Below are 18919 nucleotides of genomic sequence, written 5' to 3' on the forward strand. Positions count from 1 at the left end.
CATATTTATAAAGTGATTATCTTATAAACGGCATATAGTTTGAGTCTTGCCTCTTTTTATTCACTTTGAAAATCTCCGCCTCTTACTGTACATTTAATGTAACTGTTAATAAGTTTGGGGTTGGCCAGGCATGGTGGCTCATGCTCGTTCCCAGCAGTTTGGAAGGCCGAAGTGGGTGGATCACTTGAGGTCAGGAGTTCAAGACCAGCCTGGCCAACATGGCGTAACCCTGTCTCTACTAAAAATACAAAAATTACCCAGGTATGGTGGCATGCACCTGAATCTCAGCTACTCGGGAGGCTGAGACAGAAAAACCGCTTGATCCCAGGAGACAGAGGTTGCAGTGAGCTGATACCACACCACTGCATTCCAGCCTGGGCAATAAAGTGAAACTCCCTCTCAAAGCAAAAGTTTGGGGTTAGGTCTTAAGTCTACTATGTTGTCAGTTTCCATTTTGTCCCTCTGTTCTTTGTTCTCTTTTTCCCGCTTTCTTGGTCTAATTAAGTACTTTTTTAGAACCCCATCTAGTTTACTCTAATGACTTTTTAGCTATATGACACTAGGTATATACATGTATGTATATATATTTTTATTGTCATTCTTTTAATGATGTTTCAGAACAAAGAAAATGTCACAGAGTTATACGTGGTTTTTATCTGGTATAGGGTACAAGAAACAGTTACCAACAGAAGATATTTCTACAGCCCCAAAGTAGCTTACTTATAAATATTTGCAAAATTCATTCTTACGGTACTCATGTAGTTTTGTACTTGAATCGACAGTTTACAGAGTGAGTAATTAAAATTAGTCTTTTTTTGTTTGTTTTTTGTTTTTTGTTTTTTGTTTTTTATTGAGACGAAGTCTCACTCTGTCCCCCAGGCTGGAGTGCAGTGGTGTGATCTTGGCTCACTGCAAGCTCTGCCTCCTGTGTTCCCGCCATTCTCCTACGTCGGTCTCCCGAGTAGCTGGGACTACAGGCACCCGCCACCACACCCAGCTAATGTTTTATGTTTTTATTAGAGACGGGGTTTCACTGTGTTAGCCAGGATGGTCTCGATCTCCTGACCTCGTGATCCGCCCGCCTCGGCCTCCCAAAGTGCTGGGATTACAGGCTGTTCTGCCATCCACATTGGCCAGGCTGGTCTTGACCTCCCCTCATTTCTTTCAGAGCCTCTCTTCTCTGGGCTATAATTATGGCTTGCGGACTTTTTGTCAGAATCGGAATGGCTCCATTTGCTATTCTCCCTAGAACTCTCGTGTTTTAAGAACCTGAGCTTTTCCTTGGCTTTTTCCTGGTTATGGTGACTGCCAGAAAGTTCTTCATGAAGTTTTCTCTTCTTACACAGGTCCTTCTCTTCAGAATCACTGTGTGATATGCCCTGAACGCTTGCTTTTCTTTTCTTCCTATTTTTTTTCTTTATTGTCATTCTCACTCTCACTACTGCTTTCTGAAGTCTTAGTAGAGGAAGAGGAGGAGGAGGAGGAAGACGAGAAAGAGGAAAAGGATTTATGTTTTTTGTGTTTACTTCTGCTCTTCTGAAACTTTCTTTTTTCTTTTTTTTTTCTTCTCCAGTCGATCTAATTTCCTAAGAAGTTTCTGTTTTTGTTTAGTTGTTAGTGACTTTAAGCATTCAACTTCTGGATCTTCTTCACCCTCACTTGCAACATACTCTTGTGATGGATCGATCATTTGCCGTCAAGTTTCTCCCCAGTATATTTCCTTTCAATGCAAACCCACTGTTTCTCATCTTGGCTATTAGCTCCAAGGGATGCATCGATGGCCCTGAACCATCAGCAAGAACGGAACTTGCATTGATTTCAGAAAGACCAAACAAAGGACATTCTTGATCTGTGTTGACATGACCCCATCGGTGACATTTAATGCACTACACATTTCGAACCTGAATACCCAAGGGCTGATCTCTGATGTTCATGTCATCTTTGGCATATTTTTCTCGTGTGGCTCCTTTCTGTCATTCAAATTTGTATTCAGTCTCTCCTTCTGTTTCTTCTTTCTCTTTGTTTTCTTTTTTAGCTCCTGATGGGGCTTCATACATGAAATTAAGGCCATTCTTTACATGCTCATCTCCCATAAGCAATCTATTACCATATGATTCTTGTTCTATAAGAAATTGCTGCATTAATTCTTCTTGTTTCTTCTTATCATATATTTTCTGTTTTGCCATCCATAGTTTTTTGATGTTGGATTTGGAGGCAGGATGAAAGTCCTTCTTGCACATGAAGTTGGTGAAGGATTTTCTCATCTTGGAGCTGGAGCTGGGGAAAGCAGCAGCTAAATCTGTAAGCAACATAAACAAACTCAACCTCCTAACCGGAACTGCCACCACTGTATATTTTTTAAATGATGGCTCTAGGAATTACATCCATAACTTATAACACTCTTTTTTTTCTTTAGATGGAGTCTCGCTCGGTCACCAGGTTGGAGTGCAGTGGCGTGATCTCGACTCACTGCAACCTCCATCTCCTGGGTTCAAGCGATTCTCCCGCCTCAGCCTCTTGAGTAGCTGGGATTACAGGCACCTGCCATCAGGCCTGGCTAATTTTTGTATTTTTGTAGAGATGGGGTTTCACGATGTTGGCCAGGCTGGTCTTGAACTCCTGACCTCAGGTCATCCTCCTGCCTCGGCTTCCCAAAGTTCTGGGATTACAGTCATGAGCCACCATGCCCGGCCCACACTCTTAAAATTGGTATTATTCCACTTCACATATAAGGTAAGAATCTTATCTTAGTTACATTCATACTCCCTCTTCTCTTCTTTACTATTATATAGCTTCCTTCTACATATATTATAAATCCCACAATAAGCTGTCATTATTTTTGCTTTAAAATTATTAAATGAATTTTAAATAATTTAAGAAAAGAAAAATAATAATTTTAATGTTAACTTACATGTTTACCATTTCTAACAGTCTTCATTTCATCCTATATGTGTGATTTTTCATCTGGTCTGAATTTTCCCTTAAGCCTGAAAAACTTCCTTAGAATTTCTTATGATGTAGGTCTGCTGGAGATAAATTCTAACAGTACTTGCTTATTTGAAGATGCTTATATTTCACCTTAATTTTATAAAGATGTTTATGGTCGGGCTGGGCATAGTGGCTCACGCCTGTAATCCTAACACTTTGGGAGGCCAAGGAGGGTGGATCGTCTGAGGTCAGGTGTTCAAGACCAGCCTGAACAACATGGCAAAACCCCATCTCTACTAAATACAAAAAAAAATTAACCAGGTGTGGTGGCGTGCGACTGTAATCTCAGCTACTAGGGAGGCTAAGGCAGGAGAATTGCTTGAACCTGGGAGACGTAGGTTGCAGTCAGCTGAGATCATGCCACTGCACTCCAGCCTGGGCAACAGAGGAAGACTCAAGCAACAGAGGAAGACTCAAAAAATAAAAAAGATGTTTATGGTCAACATAGACTTCTAGCTTGACTTTTTTTTTTTTTTTTTTTTCCAGCAAATGGAGCATATTGTTCCATTGTCTTCTGGCCTCAATTGTTCCTCATGAAAAGTCAACTCAACCAATATTCTTATCATTATCATTATCATCCCCTATATATAATGTGGCTTTTTTCCCCATGGCTGATTTTAAGATTTTCTCCTTATCTTTGATAATTATGATGCATCTTGCTATTTTATTATTATTATTATTATTATTTTTGTAGAGATGGGGTTTCACCAAGTTGCCCAGGCTGGTCTCAAACTCCTGGGCTCAAGCCATCCACCTGCCTCAGCCTCCCAAAGTGCTAGGATTACAGGCGTGAGCCACCATGCCCAGACTTGTTGATTTTTCTTTATGCTTTTAGTTCACTAAGTCTCATGGATTAAAACATGTTGAGTAACTATAAGCATCTTGTTGTTTTTTTCTTTGTGCATTGAATTTGCCGAGGCCCTCAGATTGAAAAGTGTTGAGTTTCATTCTAGCAGAGACTCAGATTGCTGCAACCCTTAGTCCTGGGACATGGTCTCAACTCCTAAGGTCTGACACCCCTTCTGGGGTGTCAATCAAAAGCCAGGAGTGTTTGCCAAGTCTCTCCAATTTGGCAGAATTTTAACTGCAAACTCTATATTCCCAGGGCAGAGCAGCTGCTAAAATTTCTGCTCAGCTCTTTCAGCCTTCCAGCTGTTGTTTTCCCAGGAGTTTTTTGGAATCTTACCCTGCATGTGACCAGTTCAAGGGTTGGCTATAAATTAGAAGGAAATTTTTGTATGTATTTTCGGATTCTCTTTTCTGTGGCTTATTCTGTGATTTCCCCCCTCAAGTTCCAGCTGCTCTCGCAACCCTGCACTCTTCTGACTCTACAAGCCCAATAAGGCTGCCACTTTCTGCATGAGCTCCACCCCATAGACCACTCAAATGGTGAGCGACCTCAGGGTAAAAGCCAGATAAAAGTAGATCGCACTCAGTACGCTTTTTCTTCTTTCTACAATTATATACATACAGTTTCTGCCTGCTTTAGTCATTCTCCAGTGTCTTCAAATAGTCATTTATTATATTCTGTTAAAAGTCTATAATGTTATTGACAGGAGAATCAGCCCGATACAAGCTACTCTTAATCTTTACCAAAAGCTGGAAGCCCTCTAGATCCCAAATATACGCTACATTTTCTTCTATTAATTTTATAGTATTACCTTTTACTCTTAGGGTTTCACTCTATTTGAAGTTCACTTTTGAATATGGTGTCAAATAGAAATCCAGTTTAATTTTCCTCACTTAGGAGCCAGTTTTTCCAACAGAATCTACTACTAAATACAAAGACTTTACCCCAGATCACTGGGGGAGGAAGAATGATTACCCTTCCCCAATGATCTGGGGTAACATCATTACATATATTAAGTTTCCACATGGAACTATCTCTGAACTCTTTATTCTGTTCCATTGATCTCGTGTTCCACTGATTCATCTGACCTGGTGCCAATATCACTATTTCCATGGCTTTGTAATATGCCTTAGCATCTGGTAGGGCAGGTACCTCCCCTTCCCTTTACTCTATCTTGTAGATCTTTATTCATCCACAAACATTTAGCAGTAAGTGTATCAGCTTCCCAGAAAAAAAAAAAAAACTATTCAATTTTGAATGTGATTAAATTGAATATATATATTAATTTGGAGAAAATTAATTTTTTATGATATCGACTTATTCCTCCCAAGAATACAGTGTGTCTTTCTCATTTTGATTATATTCTCTATTTTTTATTTGAGGTTTCAATTTTTTTCCATACAGGTCTTAAGTATCCTCAAATACTTCCTAAATACTCTACAGTTTTTGTTACCACTTACGAATGGTATATTAATTATTATTATTTTGAATCAGAATCTCTCTGTCACCCTAGCTAGAGTGCAGTAGTGCTATAATGGCCTACTGCAGTCTTGACCCCTCAGTGTCAAGGATCCTTACACCTCAGTCTCCCAAGTAGCTGGGACTACAGGTGCATGCCACCAAACCTGGCTAATTTTTTTTTTAAGATGGAGTATTCCGACCTGGTGCGGTGGCTCATGCCTATAATCCCAGCACTTTGGGAGGCCAAGGCAGGCAGATCACAAGGTCAGGAGTTCGAGACCAGCCTGACCAACATGGTGAAACCCCATCTGTACTAAAAATACAAAAAAAAGTAGCCAGGCATGGTGGTGCGTGCCTGTAATCCTAGCTACTCAGGAGGCTGAGGCAGGAGAATCATTTGAACCCAGGAGGTGGAAGGTTGCAATGAGCTGAGATCACACCACTGCACTCTAGCCTGGGCGATAGAGTGAAACTCCATCTCAAAAAAAATTTTTTAAATTCTATGTTGCCTAGGATGGTCTCAAACTCCTGGACTCAAGTGATCCTCCTGCCTCAGCCTCCCAAAGTGCTGGGATTACAGGCATGAGACACCACATCTGGCCTTATTTTTAAATTATATTTTCACTACTTTTAACAGTACAGTAGATGATCAATAAATCCATGTTAACTGTTTGGTTTTTTTTTCTTCTGCTTACTTATATAGGACCCTCTAATCTCACTGGCTCTACCCATTCTCTTCCCTTTTCTAATTGGAAAATCTTCAAATTAATCTTTTTTCAACCTCATTTTATTCATTAAACAACACTCAGTAATTATGTATTGAACAACTACTTACTATTTCCCATGTTCTGGAGACACACGCTGATGAACAAAACAGAGCTCTAGACTCTTAAGGCTTGCTTTCTAGTGGGGAGAAACAACAATTAATGTAACAAATAGGTTGGGCACAGTGGCTCACGCCTGTAATCCCAGCATTCTGGGAGGCCAAGGCGGTCAAATCACAAGGTCAGGAGATCGAGACTATCCTGACCAACATGGTAAAACCCCATCTCTACTAAAAAAAAAAAATACAAAAGTTAGCTGGGTGTGGTGGCAAGTGCCTGTAATCCCAGCTACTCCAGAGTTTGAGGCAGGAGAATCACTTGAACTCGGGAGACAGAGGTTGCAGTGAGCCGAGATCACACCACTGCACTCCAGCCTGGGTGACAGAGGGAGATGACTTTGTCTCAAAAAAAAGATGATAGTATGACTGCAGCAGAGTGAGGAATGGCAAAAAATGGGGACATGAGGTCAAGAGACTCAATCTCAAAAAAAAAAGTAACAAGTAAGTAAATTGTTTGGCATGTTAAAAGATGACAAGCGATATGAGGAAAAGAAAATTAGAGCAGGGTTACTGGGATCAGGAATGTGGAGGTAGAGCCAGTTTGCAATGTTAAAAGGGGTGTCAGAGTAGGTCTCATTCGGCAGGAGACACTTGAGTAAAGGCTTGATGGAGGAGGAAGGGAGAACATTCCAGGCAGAGGGATCAGCAAAGCCCTAAAGCATGAACTTTCTTGGTGTATTCAAAGAAGAGCAAAGGAGGCCGGGCGCGGTGGCTCACATCTATAATCCCTGCACTTTGGGAGGCCGAGGCGGGTGGATGACCTGAGGTCAGGTGTTCAAGACCAGCCTGGCCAACATGGCGAAACCCCATCTCCACTAAAAATACAAAAAAAAAGGCCAGGCGCAGTGGCTCAAGCCTGTAATCCCAGCACTTTGGGAGGCCGAGACGGGCGGATCACGAGGTCAGGAGATCGAGACCATCCTGGCTAACACGGTGAAACCCCGTCTCTACTGAAAAATACAAAAAAAAACTAGCCGGGCGAGGTGGAGGGCGCCTGTAGTCCCAGCTACTCGGGAGGCTGAGGCAGGAGAATGGCATAAACCCGGGAGGCAGAGCTTGCAATGAGCCGAGATCCGGCCACTGCACTCCAGCCTGGGCGACAGAGCAAGACTCCATCTCAAAAAAAAAAAAAAACAATTATCCCGGCATGGTGGCACGTGCCTGTAGTCCCAGCTACTCGGGAGGCTGAGCCAGGAGAATCACTTTAACCCAGGAGGGCTTCTTCCAGACAAGCTGAGATCACACCACTGCACTCCAGCCTGGGTGACAGAGGGAAACGACTTTTTCTAAAAAAAAAAAAAAAAAGAGAGAGAGAGAGAGAGAGAGTTGAGTATGGCTGCAGCAGAGTGAAGAATGGAGAAAAATGGGGACATGAGGTCAAGAGGTGATGGGGAAATGACAGGTTGTGCAGGGCCTTGTGGAATATTGTAAGGACTTTGATTTTTCTCTACTTTGAGGGCATTGAGCACAGAAGTGACATGGCCTGATTTTAGAGTTTACAAGAATGACTCTGACTGCTAAGTTAAGAACAGATTGGAGAAGCTGAGAGACCTGCTGGGAGCCTATTGCAGTGATCCAGTGAAGGGGATTGTGGCTCAGACCAGGAACCAGCTGTGGAGGTGGTAAGAAATGGTCAGAGTCTACAGGGGTTTGAAGGAAAGCCAGACCCACTGCGGGACGTGTGGATGTCTCTGATTGTCCCTCTGGACTCACTGTCCAGCTCCTCCCACCCGGCTCTGTGCCCTGGGAGGTGACTTGTGTGAACTGCATCAACAATCTCTTCTGCCCTCTGTTTCCCACTTGGTTTGGCCAAAAGGAGTATTGGCAAAGGATCCGAAGGCAGGAGGAGTGTGAGGTGGGGGTATATTTCCCTGACTCCCTCCTTGCTGGTTTGGCTGAGCGCCTCAAATCAGGCAGCCCGCTCCAGAAAAGCTGCTCCTGTGGGTTGGATAATGGCCTCCACCCTTGGCCACCCAGACCTAGGTGCTAACAGCTCCCAGCTCGTGCCAGTCCCAGAGGACTGCAGTATAACCTGTTGCTTTTCCTCAACTCTGTCCATAAATTTGTGTATAGTCAAGTATTAAACTCCCGTTTGAGTGTGCCACCTTTTTCCCACAGGGACTGTGACTGAGAGAGAGTGGGTATGGGGCGTGAATGAAAGTGGAGTTGAGGATGGCTCCCTTGATCACAAGACCTAAGGTTTATCAGGTTCTCTCCTTCCATACAGCTCTGTGCCCCAGACCCGGCCAAAGCAGCTTGTGGGGCTTTATTCCCATTGGAAGTAACCAAATTGCAAAGAACTTCAGAAGAGTAAAATGTAATGGTAAATATGGCCATCTTGTTCCAGACAAAGCCTGATAAGGAAAAAGCACTGTGCAAGGAGTCAGGAGGCTCCCTGAACAACAGATTAACTCCAGAATAACCCTTAGCAGGCCACTTGACTGCTCTGAGCCTCTTTCTTCATCAGTAAAATTGGTAAAAATGAAACCTAATTCAAAGAACTGTAGGGAAAGAACAAATAACAACACCCAGATCAACAGAATGCGATCCCGTGTGTAAGGCTGGGAAAGAGAATGTCGCAATTTGTATTCTTACAAATCAACTTGGTTTACAAGTTACATGACCTTGAAGATGCTTCTGGGCCTGTTTCCTCATCTGTAAAATGAAAACAACAGTATATTTTTATTATATGTTTTTGTATTGCTGTAAAGAAGTACCTGAGACTGGGTAATTTATAAAGAAAGGAGGTTTAATTGGCTCACAGTTCTGCAGGCTGAATAAGCATGGCTTCAGCATCTGTTTCTGTTGAGAACCTCAGGAAGCTTCCAATCTTGGCAGAAGGCGAAGAGAGAACAGGGGCAAGGGTGGGGTGAGATACTCTTAACCAGATCTCGTGTGAACTAACTGAGCAAAAATTCACCCATCACCCACGGGATGACACCAAACCATTCATAAGGGACCCGCCTCCATGATCCAATCACCTCCCACTAGGCCCCACCTCCAACACTGGAGGTCACATTTCAACATGAGATTTGGACAGGACAAACATCCAAACCATGTCAACATTGTTTGGCACATGCTACATTAGCTGGCGTGTAGCTTAACGAAATAAGGGTGTGCCTGGCTAGTAAGTATTCATTAAGTGTTACGTAGTTAATAAATATTAAATTTCCCATCTGTGAAATGAGGAAATTGAACTCGTTAATACAAAAGGTAACTTATTTTGGTGAACTAAGTCTAGGATCTTTTGAAATTTTGATTATGTATTTTTTCAAAATTATAAAAAGGACAAATAACATAGTAAACACCCATGTACTCACATTATCTACATGTATCTCTAAATATATATTAAAGACAGAGATAGAGAGAGAATGAAAAAAGCCAGTGCAGGTGGTCCTGTAGCTGCAGCTACTCAGGAGGCTGAAAGGCAGGAGGATCCCTTGAGCCCAGGAGTTAGAGGCTGCAGTGAGCTGTCGTTGCACCACTGCACTCCAGCCTAGGTCACAGGGAAAAAAGAAAAAAAAAATAGGCCAGGCACAGTGGCTCATGCCTATAATCCCAGCACTTGGGAAACCCCGTCTCTACTAAAAATACAAAAAAATTAGCCAGGCGTAATGGTGGGCACCTGTAATCCCAGCTACTCAGAAGGCTGAGACATGAGAATCACTTGAGCCCAGGAGGCAGAGGTTGCAGTGAGCCGAGATTGAGCCACTGCACTCCAGCCTGGGCAACAGAGCAAGACTCCATCTCAAAAAAATAAACAAACAAAAACAAACTAAATATTCTATAATTGGTATCACATTACGAACTAACCTGCAGCTTGTTTTTTCCTCAACAATATGTCTGTGAGATCCACCCATTTTGATATGTGAAGGTCTTATTTGTTTTCACTACTGTGTGGTATTACATTGTATGAATTTGATGGACGTTTAAATTGTTTCCAATTTTTTAGGTTTACAAATAGTGCCACTTTGAACATCCTGATGACTGCAAGTTTCCAAGTCTGAACTTGGAGTTTCTTTACAGCCTGCCAGATGCTGTTGTGCGCCTCAGTTGAGATGGGGGAAGGGGAGAGAGGCTGGACTAGGGGTGGGAGGGGAGGAGGGACGGGGGGGCTGAATCTTATTTAACAGGTTCTGAAGGCTTTGTAAGTCACAGCTCTTAAAACACAATATTTTGAAGATTTAAGTGTAAATGAATCAGAGCCATATGGATTACATTTGCCTTAAATTACACAGGATTTAGAGCAGGGCGCAGTGCCCTGGGGCTGAGGGAGCAGGCATTTCATGAACTGCCTTCTTTGCTCCCCTTCCTGGCTTCTCTGCCATCAGGCTGCAGAGGAATAGAGACTCGAGCTGCCCAGGTGCCCTCCACCCAGCCCGAGGGCCTGCCCAATGGGGGCGCTGAGGAGCCTAAAAGCCTGACATCTGGATGCCTGAGTCCTAGTGCCTGCTTTGCCACTACTTCACTGTGTAGCATTGGGCCACACACTCTGCATCTCAGCCTCGGTTTTCTCATTTGTAAAATGAGGCACCTGAGAGACACTATAGCGTAGTGGTTAAAAGCCTGGGTTTGGGCCAGGTGTGGTGGCTCACACCTGTAATCCCAGGGCTTTGGGAGGCTGAGGTTGGGGGATCACTTGACGTCAGGTGTTCAAGACCAGCCTGGCCAACATGTTGAAACCCTGTCTCCACTAAAAATACAAAAGATTAGCCAGTGTGATGGTACACGCCCATGATCCCAGTGACTCAGCAGGCTGAGGCAGGAGAATCACTTGAACTCAGGAGGTAGAGGCAGCAGTGAGCTGAGATTGCACCACTGCACCCCAGCCTGGGCAACAGAGTGAGACCCTGTCTCAAAAAAATAAAAATAAAAAGAATCTGGGCTTGAATCCCTCTCTAACCTCTTTCTGGCTGTGAGAACTGACTGTGAGACCTTAGGCAAATTACTAATCAGCCCCCTCTCTACCACAGTTGCCGCATCTGTAAAATGTGAATACTAATAGTATCCACCTCATAGGTAGCTGTGAAGAACAAACTAGCTAGGACACCTGGAGAGTGCCTGACTCTAAGTAAGCATTCCACAGATATCACTTTTGTTTTATATTTTAGTGTAATTATCAAAGATCGGTCCGAGTCTGATTTTTCCTGGCACTCTCTGGCAGAGATGATAGGAGTGAGCCTGAGGAAGGGTTATACAATGGCCAGCAGCTTCCCATTCCTTTAGTACCACATCTCCACTTCATATCCACTGTTCCATTCTGTTTTAAAGGCAAATAGATACACATATACTTACAAAATGGATCATGCTGTGTTATAATTTTTTTTTCACTTTTGCTGTGTCACAAATATCTTTTCATATAATTAATATTTATCTACAACTTTTTTTTTTTTGACAGAGCCTCATTCTGTCACCCAGGCTGGAGTGCAGTGGCACCATCTTGGCTCACTGCAACCTCCATCTTCCAGGTTCAAGTGATCCTCCTGCCTCCCACGTAGCTGGGATTACAGGTGCATGCCACCACACCCAGCTAACTTTTGTATTTTTAGTAGAGATGGGATTTCACCACATTGGCCAGGCTGGTTTCAAACTCCTGACCTCAGGTGATCCACCCGCCTCAGCCTCCCAAAGTGCTGGGATTACAGGCATGAGCCACTGCGCCCAGCCTACAACATTTTTATGTCTGAACAGCAGCACAGCAAACTGACATTTACCAACTGCTTACCGTGCACTAAACACAGTGTTAAATGTTTCCCATGCATCCTTGTTTGATACTCAACACAAGAAAATGAATTTAGTTTCATTATCATCCCCATTTTATATCTGAGAAACTGAGGATTAGATAAATCAAATAGCCTTAAAATATCACTGGAGTCCAGATCTGTGGACTCCTGGGCGTAAGTGCTACCAGACGTTGTCTGTAGTACTAAAATAATATTTCTAAGCAACTTCAGGCCCCTATTCTTAGACACTGATTTTTTTTTTCTGGCATCTTCACTTTTATCAACAGCATGTGATAAACAATCTTGTAAGAAGATATTTGGTGACATCATGATTACCTCTTTGGGATAAATTCTTCCAAGTGGATGGTCCACTGTCTGGGGCTTTGATTTTGGCGACGAGGAGAAGCAGAGCGCCGTTGGAGGCTGAATGTGAAGGAAGAAGCAGGAAGCCATCCAGGAGAAGGGCCTGATTGGGAGGCCAGGATGCCTGGCTCGCCCACACAACAGAACACGCTGCTTTGGTTTATCAGAGTTGGGGTTCCCCCTGCTCCCCTCGAGCTCACCCTGAAGCCCTTGGTAATCTAGTTTATTTCCAGGAAATTTTGCTGACTTAGCTGAAAATTTTTTGGATCGGCTTTTTGGATCGGCTGCAAGACACAGACACTCGGTCAAAACACAGACACACACACATACACACACACATGCTTCACCCTCCAGGAGTCAGGTGTGAGGGAGGCACTCACTAGGAAGAGGCCAGCCTGGCTGACATGGAAAGTGGGGGAGCTTAATTTACATGGAAAGAAAATTCCCTGAAAAAAAGCTATTCATCAGATTTACATACATCATTTTCTCTCTTAACTAGGTTGACTCAGTTCAATAGTTTTGCGACACCTTTATTGTTTTGGAGCAGGGGAGGAAATTACATACACGCTCACTGCTTGGGGGTGGGTTTTTTTGTTGTTGTTTTTTTGAGACAGGATCTCACTTTGTCGGCCAGGCTGGAATGCAGTGGTGTGAGCACAGCTCACCGCAGTCTCAACCTCCTGGGTTCAAGTGATCCTCCCACCTCAGCCTCCAGACTAGCTGAGACCAAAGGCAAACACCACCACTCCCAGCTAATTCTTTAATTTTGTAGAGTTGAGGTCTCACCATGGTGCCCAGGCTCATGTTTACTGTTTTTTAAAATCCCTTGAAAGTATATCAATATCTGTGAAGATCTAAAAGTGTCTTAAATTCTCGTTTCAGACTGGGTGTGGGGTTCTGCATACAAACCACCTGGACATCTTGTTAAAATGCAGATTCTGATTCAGGAAGGCTGAGTGGGGCCTGAGCATGCATTTCTAAGACTCTCCCACAAGACCGATGCTGCTGGTCCACACATCAGCTTGCAAGTTGAGAGTAGCACACAACACATTTGGTAAAGTCGAGACTCTTCTCTCATGGAATTGTCACTCCCTGCTTATTGCTCAAAATACTCTTAAGTCAGAGCTGCAAGCGATCTTAGAAAGCATTTGGTCAGAGCTGCTGCTGACAGATGAGGGAAGTGAACCCCACAAGGGGAAGGGACAGGCCCCAGGCCAGGGAGCTCGAGCCAGAGCATGGCTGGGGGCTCCAGGTTCCTTTTGTTTCCACAGAAGCCCAGAGCTTAGTCAGTTTCAACTGTGGGACCAGCAAAGGCTCTGTGAATGGCTGAGAAAAGCAGCAGCCCCTATAAGGATGACAGGGCCACCAGGCAGAGTGCAGACTCTATGCTAAGCACTATCCAGATTCCTTGCACGCCAACATGCTCTCAGAAAGTCCACACCATAACCCTACGCAGCAGAATCATTGACTTCATTTTACACAGAGAAGCCGAGGCTCAGAGAGCAAAGCAGTCTTCCGGAAGCCACACAGCGGGCAAGTGGAGAGCTAGCATCAGATCTGTGTGTGAAAGAGCCCCACATCACCGTCTCCTAAACATCCATCCTTCAGAATTTTTGCCTTAATTGTACTTGAACAACGGTTCACTTTCCATAAAGGAAAAACTAGTATCATTTGAAAGATGTATTTTCATTGTAGAAAATACATTCATTGAAAACAGTGTTATTAAGATCTAGCTCAATCTTAACCTGCAGATCCCTAGTCCTGCCCTCTTTGTTAGAAGGGGAGATTAGCAAACATTAGAGAGGTATTAAAGACAAACTAGGCCTGGCACCATAATCCCAGCACTTTGGAAGGCTGAGGCAGGAGGATCGCTTGAGGCCAAGAGTTTGAGACCAGCCTGGGTAGCATAGCCAGACCCCATCTCTTAAAAAAATAAAACAATTAGCTGGGCATGGTGGTGTGCACCTGTGGTCCTAGCTAATTAGGAGGTTGAGGCAGAAGGATCACTTGAGCCCAGGAGTTCTAGGCTGCAGTGAGCTGTGATTGTGCTACTGCACTCCAGCCTGGGCAACACAGCCAGACGCTGTCTCTAAATTTATGTATTTATTTAAATACATAAAACAGACTAGCACCACACTGAGGCTTTCCTTTTAATGAAATTTAAAAGATTGAAAGAATATTGAAGAGAGAATAATTTTGCAAGATATGAGTCTACCTTTTGCATTGCCCTGTATGAATTTGACCTTTCTTCCATCTCCAGGACAGAACATCTCACACTGAACTATGCTACCTTTAGGCCCTGAGTCAGGTGGCATCAGTCAAGACTGGCTTTCTGGAAAAGGCACCTGGACCAAGTTTCACATCATGGGAGGCCTAAGCATACAGTACCTCTACTTAAAGTTTCTTACTGTCCAGGGAGAGTAGTCCACACCCCTTTCCAGGGGTCTAGGGGTCCAGTCAGCAGGCTGCCTGGAGCCAGGGCACACTCTCTCCCCAAAAGATGTCCCACCAGCATGTTTGCCTAATGTGGCCACTTTAGAAACATTGTTTGTTCTCATCCTGCTAAAAACAGCTTCAAAGTGACTCCTGTCTAGACTGTGCCAGGATCGATTATCAAATCCCTGACCTGATCGAAACCACAGGGGGACATAGTCATTTGCTTTAATGCAATTAAAGCAAAATATAATCATGTATCCAGGCCAGGGACAAGAGCAGGGCTCTTTAGGAGGTGGGAGGAGAAACCAGCTCTGGATAATTTCTTCTCAGCTCCAAGGTAGTGAGCTTAGACTTCTCCTGCCTCCATCTGCAAGGCAGCCTTGGGCTTTGCTGCAGAGCCACCAGGTGAGGGTGTCCTGGGCGAAGGGGGAGCTGGGAGAAAGCAGTCTTGGAGTGAGATGTGGAGGAGGGTGGGGATTTGCAGAGCACAGCCAGGAGGAAAGAAGAAAAATGAAAAGGAGGAAGAAATGGTCGGGCACGGTGGCTCACACCTGTAATACCAACACTGTGGGAGGCCGAGATGGGTGGATCACCTGAGGTCAGGAGTTTGAGACCAGCCTGGCCAGCATGGTGAAACCCCATCTCTACTGAAAATACAAAAATTAGCCGGGTATGGTGGCACGTGCCTGTAATCCTAGCTACTCAGGAGGCTGAGGCAGGAGAATCGCTTGAACCTGGGAGCCAGAGGTTGCAGTGGGCCGAGATCGTACCACTGCACTCCAGCCTGGGCAACAGAGTGAGACTCTGTCTCAAAATAAATAAATAAATAATATGAGGAGGAAGAAAAAGATCACAGAAAGAGGACGGAATGGACATAGCCAGCTTGATAATTTTCAGAATCTCTGAAAAATCCCCAGCCTCAGGGAGGTTGAGCCTGGCAGGTCTTCCTGAAGGATGGCAGCCTCCCCAGCAGCAGGTGAGGTTGATCCAGCAGGACTTCCTTGGGGAGGCACCAGGAAAATGTGTCTTACCTTCTCAGAGAGCCACCATGAGGCAAAAGATCTGGGTGAGGGCTTGCCTTTCTGTCTCCCGGCTTCGGCCCAGCATCCCGGGCTCTGAAAAGGAGTCAAGTATCTTCACACCACACACCTGCCTCTCCCTCAGGGGCAGGCAGGGCTGGCAGGCCTCAGGGGACCCCCTCAGTGCTGGCTGCACAGACTGTCCGGGGGTCCCACACTGTCTGTACCGGTTCCTATGACTGCTGTGACAAAGTACCCCAGACTGGGAGGCTGAAACCACAGTTCTCACCATTCTGGAGGATAAAAATCTGAGGCCAATGTGTTGGCAAGGTTGGTTCCTTCTGAGGGCTGTGAGAAAAGGATCTGTTGAGGCCTCTCTCATCAGCTTATAGGCTGCTTCTCCCTGTGTTTCCGGATTTTCCCTCATCTTCCTGGGTCTGGACATCATTTTCCCTCTATGCATATCTCTGTGTCCAAACTTCCCCTTCTTATAAGGACTCCAGTCGTACTGGATTGAGGCCCACATTGACGACCTCGTTTTAACTTGATTAGCTCTATGAAGACCCTCGCTCCAAATGAAGCCACATTCCGAGGCCCTGGACTGAATAGTGTGCCCCCCTCAAATTCAGATGTTGAACTTTACCCCCCATTTTTTTTTTTTTTTTTTTTTTTTTTGAGACGGAGTCTCGCTCTGCCGCCCAGGCTGGAGTGCAGTGGCCGGATCTCAGCTCACTGCAAGCTCCGCCTCCCGGGTTTACGCCATTCTCCTGCCTCAGCCTCCCCAGTAGCTGGGACTACAGGCGCCCGCCACCTCGCCCGGCTAGTTTTTTGTATTTTTTAGTAGAGACGGGGTTTCACCGTGTTAGCCAGGATGGTCTCGATCTCCCGACCTCGTGATCCGCCCGTCTCGGCCTCCCAAAGTGCTGGGATTACAGGCTTGAGCCACCGCGCCCGGCCTACCCCCCATTTTAATGGGATGAGAAAATGGGGCCTTTGGTGGGCGATTAGGTCAAGAGGGCAGAGCCCTCCTGGATGGGGTTAGTGCCCCCACATAAATGACCCCACGGAGCTCCTCCGGCCCTTCCACTGTGCGAGGACGCAGCGAGAAGACGGTCATCCATGAACCATTAGCAGACCTCACCAGACCCTGAATCTGCCCGTGCCTTAAGGTGGACCTCTCAGCTTCCAGAACTTGGAGAAAAAAAGTCTGTAGTTTCAGCCACCCAGTCTATGCCATCTTGAACAGACTAAGGCAGGGTTTCAACATATTAATTTGGTGGGGTCGGGGGGGACACAATTCAACATATCACACTGTCCGTGGGGAGCTCCCCACTGCTGCCTTGGGGAGGGGAGGGGGAGGAGAGACAACAGTCCTTGGCAATGCTCAGCGCTCCCTAGCTCCAAGCCTTGAACAAATCATTTCACTTTCAAGGGCCTTGGCTTGCTCATCTGTGAAATGGACATGGTAACAACACCAACACTGGCTAGAGAAGAGGTGCAATAACACCATGTTTCCATCCCTTTTACATTTCAGAGCTGGAACGCATCCTTGGAACTCCTGTGTGCTTTCCCTTGCCAAATTTAGGTTCCCCCAAAACTGAGAACTGCTTTCCACGTCAGAAGGTCCAGCTCTGATAGCCTTTCTTGCTCCTTCGTGTCCTTCTCCTCCTCCTCTCCATTCTCCTTTTTCTTTCTTCCTTCTTCTCTTCCTTGTTCCTGTTTTATTGATTCCCAAAGCTATCATTATTTGTTGTTATTGGCTACTGCTTATTAAAGACACTGTACAGACATTGTGCCAAATGCTTTATAATCTTTATCTCATTTTATCCTCACAATAACCTTACAGGATAGGAACTACTAATATTCCCATTTTATAGATGAATAAACTGACGCTCAGAGAGTTTGGGGGAGAGGCCCAGAGGACAGAGCTAGCAGGCCAATGAGGAAAAGAGCAGAAGGCAAATCTCAGCTCCAAGGAAGAAAGGTCTTCCTCCCGGGCTGCCTGGGGAGGGAGGAAGATGCCCACTCCAGGATGAAAGCAGAGGCTGGATGACAAGATAGCAGAAGTTAAAGAGGAGCTTTTGCACAGGGCTCAGGGAAGGCACTGACCTTGGCAACTTCTCAAATCCCTTTCACCTCGAGACTCCAAGCGTCTCAACCTCAAAACCCCAGCTGAGGAGAGACCTGCGGGAAAAGAATGACACTCTTGCAAACCCTCCCAAGTCAAGCTGCCTGGTCGCCTCTCCTAGAGACACAGCACATAGCAAGTACTAAATAAACATGAAATAAACAAATACATATGACAATCCACTGCAGTCACAGAAATCTCGGCTATTGCTGTGAGAGGAACATCTGCTGGGAGTGGGCTAAGTTTCTCACCTAGAATATCTCATTTCATTTCCTCTTCTCCCAAGCCCTTACCAGGTAGGTGCTATTCTTATCCCCGTTTTACAGCTGAGAAAGCTGAGACCCAGTCTGCCTGACTCCAAAGCTCTTCACCACTGTGTTAGCAGATATCAAACCCCGCCCACAGATTCATTTAACCATTCCAGCAGTCTTGGGTCTCCAGAAACAGCCAGCATACAGTGGGTGTTTAATAATACTTCATGAATCATTGAATTGATCCATGCATCAAACCTAGCCTACTGAGGTAGACATACAGCCTAACAAACAAAGTCTTTGGTTCCATAAGAGTCCCCTAACCCAGTGCCTGGCACACAGTAGGCACTCAATAAATATTTGTGGAAAGAATGGCCTACTGGCCCCTAATGTAAGCTCCTCTGCACATAAATTTCAGCTCCAGGCACTTTGAAGTTCCCCCAGGGGACAGCTGCTTTTCCTGTTATCGATGCTCCCCCAGCCCCTCCTGGCCCCCTGGGCCCATCCAGGCCGGGGACCTGGGGCCGCCACAGCCAGGAGATAAGAATGATGGATGGCCAGCCTCCTGGCTCCACAGAAGCCTGGGGTTTCCTGGGAGCGGGAGACAGTCTAGTGATTCCAAAGCCCCTCGGAATTCGAGTGGAGAGAGCTCAAGGCGGGGGTGGAGGCAGCAGCAGAGGCGTCCCTATCTCCTCAGAGATGCTGGACCCGACAGGAGGTTTCAGCACCCCCCCAGCCGCCTTGATCTCCTTCTATGTTGACAAGGCTTCCTTTCAGCATGTGCTGGACACCAGGACCCATCACTGGAGCTTCCAAT

At 45.3% G+C, this 18919-nt stretch overlaps 1 pseudogene; it reads right to left on the reverse strand.

The window, feature by feature from the left end:
- Positions 1–638: 638 nt before the first annotated feature.
- Positions 639–15883, reverse strand: LOC102124066 (corepressor interacting with RBPJ 1-like; annotated as a pseudogene).
- Between the last annotated feature and the right edge of the window lie 3036 nt (positions 15884–18919).

Source organism: Macaca fascicularis, chromosome 6 (genome assembly GCF_037993035.2).
Source record: "Macaca fascicularis isolate 582-1 chromosome 6, T2T-MFA8v1.1".
In the NCBI taxonomy this organism is placed as follows: Eukaryota; Metazoa; Chordata; class Mammalia; order Primates; family Cercopithecidae; genus Macaca; species Macaca fascicularis.